Raw genomic sequence first — 6,000 nt, 5'->3', positions numbered from 1 at the left:
GCCCAACCTCCTCCTTTTTGATAAGCATCTCCCGCGTCGTTTCGACTTCCTTCCTTCTCCTGCTACTCCTAGTAGCACCTCTCTGGCACCTCTGCCACCCCCTTCCTCCACCACCTCTCGCACCACCCTCCTCTTCTCTGGCTCCTCTGCCACCTGCTGCTACCACATCTCTGCCTACTCTTGGGCCCCTCTACCACATCCGCTGGGTGTACCTCATGCCTGTACACCATCCCGGAAGTCTTTCAAATGTGGCAACCTGCTCCATGTCGCTACTCTGAACTCTTGCTCTGCTGTCCAACACTTCTCTGACATCTGCCACCTCCTTGAAGAACTTGGTCTGGATGTCCTCGCTCCCACCAAGACCTGGTTCACAGCCAGCTCTGTCACAAGTTTTGACACTCTCCTCCCTGGTGGCTACAAGATCCTCTACGAGCCCAGAACCAACTGACCCGGAGGTGAAGTAGCTCTGATCTTTTGGGAGTGGATTCCTGCTTCTGTCATTCCTATGCAGGCGTACTCCTCCTTTGAATGCCTGGTCTGCAAAATCTCAATCTTCCCTGGCCTCTGTTAGGGAGAATTTTCATATCCCTGCTAATATTTCCTTCAACCTTAGAGACCCCCAGCTCTTTTGCTGCACTTGGGGGGGCTTGTGATTTTTTTCATCCTGAGTGAGTGGGACCTTTTTCTCACTCCCTCATGTATTTTTCCTGACTGGGATTTTTGTGTTTTACTGTTTTATGGAGTCTGACAAACCCATAGGCATCTGCTTTTTCTATAGTGACATATAACACCTTAGGTTCAGTGCTATTAAGAATGTTTAAGTATATTTTCTTGGGTGAACTACTGTTCCCAAGAATAGTAAGATGATCCCTGTCTTGCTTACCTTTCTCTTTGTGGGACCAGCACACACCACCCTATGTGTAGTGCTGGAGGGTGTGGTGAGGGGGGTACTTAGTAATTCCCTCTCCTGCTTCTCATGTAACATTTTGTGTTACACTAACTTACTTTAAATGGCTGTTGGCAGTGGTTTACTTGTATTACCAGTGTGCATTTCTACCGCAGGCTGAACCCTCTGCTGCAGTACAACACCCATGGGTGACCATATTTTCCAAAATGGCCCCTGTCTTCTTTTTTCACCATTTTCTATTTGTTAGTTCTTTCTTGGCTTTTACTCTGCTGGGTAAAGCTGGTTTGAGCCCTTTGTGTGTTTTGTCTTTGGTGGGCTTCAGCCCTGAAGCTCCCCAGGCTCCAGTGTGTCTGGAAAGGCAGGAAGTGAGGGAGGGTCCCGAAATATCACTGTCCTTTGTCTGTAGGTGTGCCTCAGTGAAACCAGTCCTGATTGGCCAGCTGGCTACCCTGAAAGAACACCCACCCTGCTGTGTGATTGACAACATATGCTGTGGATGAATGGGAAAATCGCATAAAAAGCGAGGTTTTTGGGACTAGAGGCAGTGTCGACCACTGGAGAGGAACATTCGAAGAAGACATGGCGATATGCCTGCAGCACCCTCCTGGACAGCAAAGTGCCCTGTGAAGCCCTACAGCTGTGCTGACCCTGTTTTCAAATCGGCTGAGAAGACCCGTGCGGGACAACTTCCTCCCTTGGGCTGGCGGGTCCAACTAACCTCAAGAGAAGCTTCCATTTGGTGCAACCCCTGACTTGCTAAGCCTCACCAGAGCTGCAGAAGCCCAATGCCTGGGGTCCTATCACCATTGACGAGTGCAACATCTTGCAAGTCCGGATCTGTCCAAATCTTCGTGGGCATCCAGAGGACCCTATCGAAGCTAGAAATCTTGATCCAGATTCCCCTCAACAGAGTCCAGGACCGAAGGAGCAAGCTTCTTCCAACCAGAGTTTTTGTTCTTCAATGATGCAGAGGAAAATGCGCCAAAACACTAAAGTGCTGTGGAAACAAAGGAAATCCATTGATGGGGAGTCCCTCTCCAGAGTACTGCCACAGGAGCCCGCCAGACGTCCTACCTTTTGTCACCACGATCAAGGTGCAGGAACAAGTGTCTACCAAGCTGTAGCAAGGATGAATCCAGCTGGAAAACTTTTCTTCGAATCACAGATACTGTGGGACTTGGGGTGTTCACCTTTTAGCCATAATTTGTGCTTGCTATCTTGCTAAGTACTTCTTGGAGTTGATCTCAACTCACCTGCACTGGCCTAGCAGCGTGTGCTCTCTACAAAGTAGCTCACTTCAGTTACTGTGATTTCCTCTGAGCTTACTAACTTTGTCAATACTTCATCTAAGAAGAAATGCATCATAACTATTTACTTTGTCCATTGACTTTGGCTGTCTTGGCTCCCTAAAGGCACTCCTCTGAACCTACTGGCTTAGGCGGTACTTGTTCCTTCATAGGTTATAATTGTGCACTCTATTATTTCTGGGATAAAAGCTTACCTGCCTCCCTTTAGGAGACTGTAATTGTTTTACAAAGTGTTGAAAGTATGTTCTCAATCTTATTCTAACGTTTTCTTCCTTTCACAACTCAATACCTGAATTGGTAAATGAAATAAGTGCAATACGGACCTTTACTGAAATCACTGTGTGCTGGAATATGTGTTGGCATAAGAAAAGTCTTAACCAATTTTTATTGTCTTTTAAAAACGAAATCCTAACTTTGATTAAACATTACTAGTAGATAAAGCTTTTTAAAGAATGCTTATTTAAACCTTGTGTATATTATAAATACACACTTAAAGTTATATATACATATGTAAGTGTTACTTGGCTACTTGTATTTACTGATTTCAATTGTACAGCTCTACAGCTTACATTACCCCTCTTAAGATAAGCCTGGTATGATGCTGGAAATGCATCGGAGGGACAGGGCCTCCGTATCCTTGTCCTTTACTGCTTTTCATTGTGTGTTCTGTCGTGTTTTCCGCGCAGGAGTTCACGTGGGACTCCTGGCGGTGCAGCTCTCTTTCTTTTGGCTTGGTGAACGGACCTGTGGGATACCCTTATGGCACCCATGGGTGGTGGTACAACCCTGTGCCCCTAGTGTATGTTTTTGGGCACCTGTGGGTGGCCCACAGACCAGGGTATGGGCTGGTGGCTGCTCCATGCTGAATTTGACAGGTGCGCAGAGTATCCTCCATTTTGGGATACCCCGGCCCTGCCATTGGGATCAGTTGATTCCTGATGGAAAACAAGATGGCCCCGGTGGCCTCTTGCTTTCTATTACCCATTACCTTGTTTTCCCAAAGTCCTGGGAAGCCCTGACTCTGTCCCTTCTCTCTGACTGGCTGTTGGGTGGAAGTGCCATATATGGTGGTGTTGTGAAGGCCCAGTCAGACTAGCTGGAGCCTTCACGGTGATGTATGTTGTGGGTACCTCCTGTGGGTGGGACCTGGGTGAATAGAGTGTGTGACGAATATGCATTCTGTGTTGTGGGTGTCTAGTATCTGGTGGTTGACACTGACAGAGACAACCCTGCCTGAAACCGGTATGAATGCAGCTTGGAGTGTTGAATGGCTCGGTACTTGTCCCAATACACATAACTTGTTTTGAATGTCTGGAGAGAAGTGAATGGCCTGAATACCTTGTGTGCCTGATTGGCTGCCTGCCTGCATGAATGCCCGTAGTCGTGATTGGATGCTAGAGTGTGACCCAGCGGAATGAATGGGAGATCAACAGTATATCTGGGGACCTCTCACTGCTAGGAATCGTGTTCAGAAGCTGAAGTCCACTACGACGGGTAACTGGATTAACTGACGCTTGACCTTGAAGCCCTGCTGGACAAGAAGAATTGCTGTTGCTCTCCTTCACAATCTGAAAGCTGCTGTGCCTCCAAGGACTGACCCAGAGAGGACCTGGTAAGGCGCCCTCTTCCCGAGCTACGAGGGACCATCGTGCACAGCTGATCTTTGCCAACGCTCCCTGGTAGACAGACCTTCGACAGGCTGCCGACCCGATATCGGGACTGCTGCGGAACTCCAAGGAGAAGCACCCGGACTGTTGTCCGCCACTGTCGACGACCGCCGTCGCCAACCGGAGCCGCCGTGCTCCCGTTTGCCTAAGAACTTCAATTGATCATCGGACGCTCTCGTCTGCATCGGCATCCACTTGTCTCCCGCTGGAGAAGGCCAGACCGTCGACGCGCCGAGGAGCATCCACCGGTGGGTTTCCCGCCACCTACAGACCGCAGAGACGCCGATGACTCGACGCCCTTGCTGGGCCACAGTTCTTCATCTCTTTGCGGTCCAGAACTATCGTCACCGAGGTGCCCCGCACGCCTCTTCCTTGCAGGACGTCAACACTCCGTCGTCGACGAGCACCGCTAGGAAGGAAGCTGCCACTTCCCTGCCGTAGTTCACCCTGTTCACCGTCGGACGTTCGACGACCCGTGACTCCCGCCTTAAAGGGAGGGCCTTCAAGAAGGGCCGTCGATTCCCCGACACCTCTCGACGATCCGTGGCTCCCGCCTGAAAGGGAGGCACTCAAGAAGGATCGGTCGGCGCATCGTCAGAGAACTCTACTCCACCAGGTACATTGGGGGGGGTAAAACCTTAATAGGAAGAAGTAAGACTATTGAACATTATATGGACTGGGCTTGTGCTATATATCTTTATTTACAGGTTGCCCAGGTGGGGGGGATCTCCACACAGAACTGTGCCTAGTGGTAGGGGTCAGTATACTGCCTATTTCAACCATCTTACGTTCCTTCCTATCTCTATCGCTGGTTTCCTCGTTATTAATCTGTGTGACATTTTAACCGTACAGTTGATGCACTTTAATGAGATTCGATAACATTAGTGGTACCACTTTAGAATTGTATATATTTATCATTATTGACTTCCGAGTACAAAGTGCGTTATTGTGATCGTGTACATACCTTTGAATAATAATTATATAAAGACTGTTTTCAGTAATACAGTGTGTGGACATTCCTTTGTGGGGGTTCGGGGACTACACTGTACTTAAGAACCAGCCCGCATCACCTCCTGAGAAGCTAGGCCTTGATTGCTCGTCCATTGCTACCTTATAGAGAATCTTGGCTGGGGTCTTCTGTGCCTCTCCTCTACCATATAGAGAGCGGAATTACAGACACCCCCCACCAGTTTTTACACCTGGCTGCTCGTGTATAGTACAGGCCTATAATTAAAGGTGGGTTACCTAATACCAAGCCGGTAAGTCTAGTCTAGTCCTCACCTGTTGGACTGCACTAGTTCTTACCTAACAGCCTCTCTCTAACTGAGGCCACCATCTACAAGCTGCCTGGCCAGGCTGCCCTATTCCTCTCAGAATGGGCTGATCTCTCCTCTTCTCCCCTTGTCTCTACCTCCCAACTTCTCTTCCTTGGAGACACCAACAATCGCCTGGATGCTTCTAATCCCTCCTGGGCTCTTCTACAACATCTGCGACACTCTCTCTCCCCATTCTGCTGGACACCTTGGATGTTCTCATCTCATCAGACATCCCCCCCTCTCTAACCCTCTCACCACTCCTCTCTTGGACTGACCACCTTCTATTTTCCTCTAACCTGAATCCATCTGTCCCTCAGACAAAACCCACCCCAGCACTGCCACCTACCTTCTCAGTCATTCGGCCCATTAAGCGTGTGTCAGTGGATGCCCTTGCTGCTTCTTTCTCTGCTCCCCCTACTCCTGCGGCTTACTCACATTCTGACACAGCCCTCTCTAACCTGTATCTTTCTATCTCCAACACTCTGGACATACCCCCTGTCATGAGAATCCGTCTGAAGCCTACCTCCAAGTGCAACTCTTGTTATTACTCCGATCTCGCCACCCTGAAATGCAAGTGCAGGGTGGCTGAGAGGAAGTGGAGGGCTTAGAGCACACCCTCTAACAACCTGGCCTGCTGCCTGCTCCAAAAGCAATACAGACTGTCCTGTCCAAGACGAGAGTCGACATCCAAGCCCGTGTCTCTGCAGCCTCTAACAACACGGCCAAACTCTTTAAAATCTGCAAGGAGCTGGCCAATCCTGCTGCAGTCTCCACCTCTCCTGTTCCCTCCCAGGTTCTCTGTA

This window comes from Ambystoma mexicanum, chromosome 2p, assembly GCF_040938575.1.
Source record: "Ambystoma mexicanum isolate Mex_15411 chromosome 2p, UKY_AmexF1_1, whole genome shotgun sequence".
Classification (NCBI taxonomy): Eukaryota; Metazoa; Chordata; class Amphibia; order Caudata; family Ambystomatidae; genus Ambystoma; species Ambystoma mexicanum.
This window is presented reverse-complemented; position numbering follows the sequence as displayed.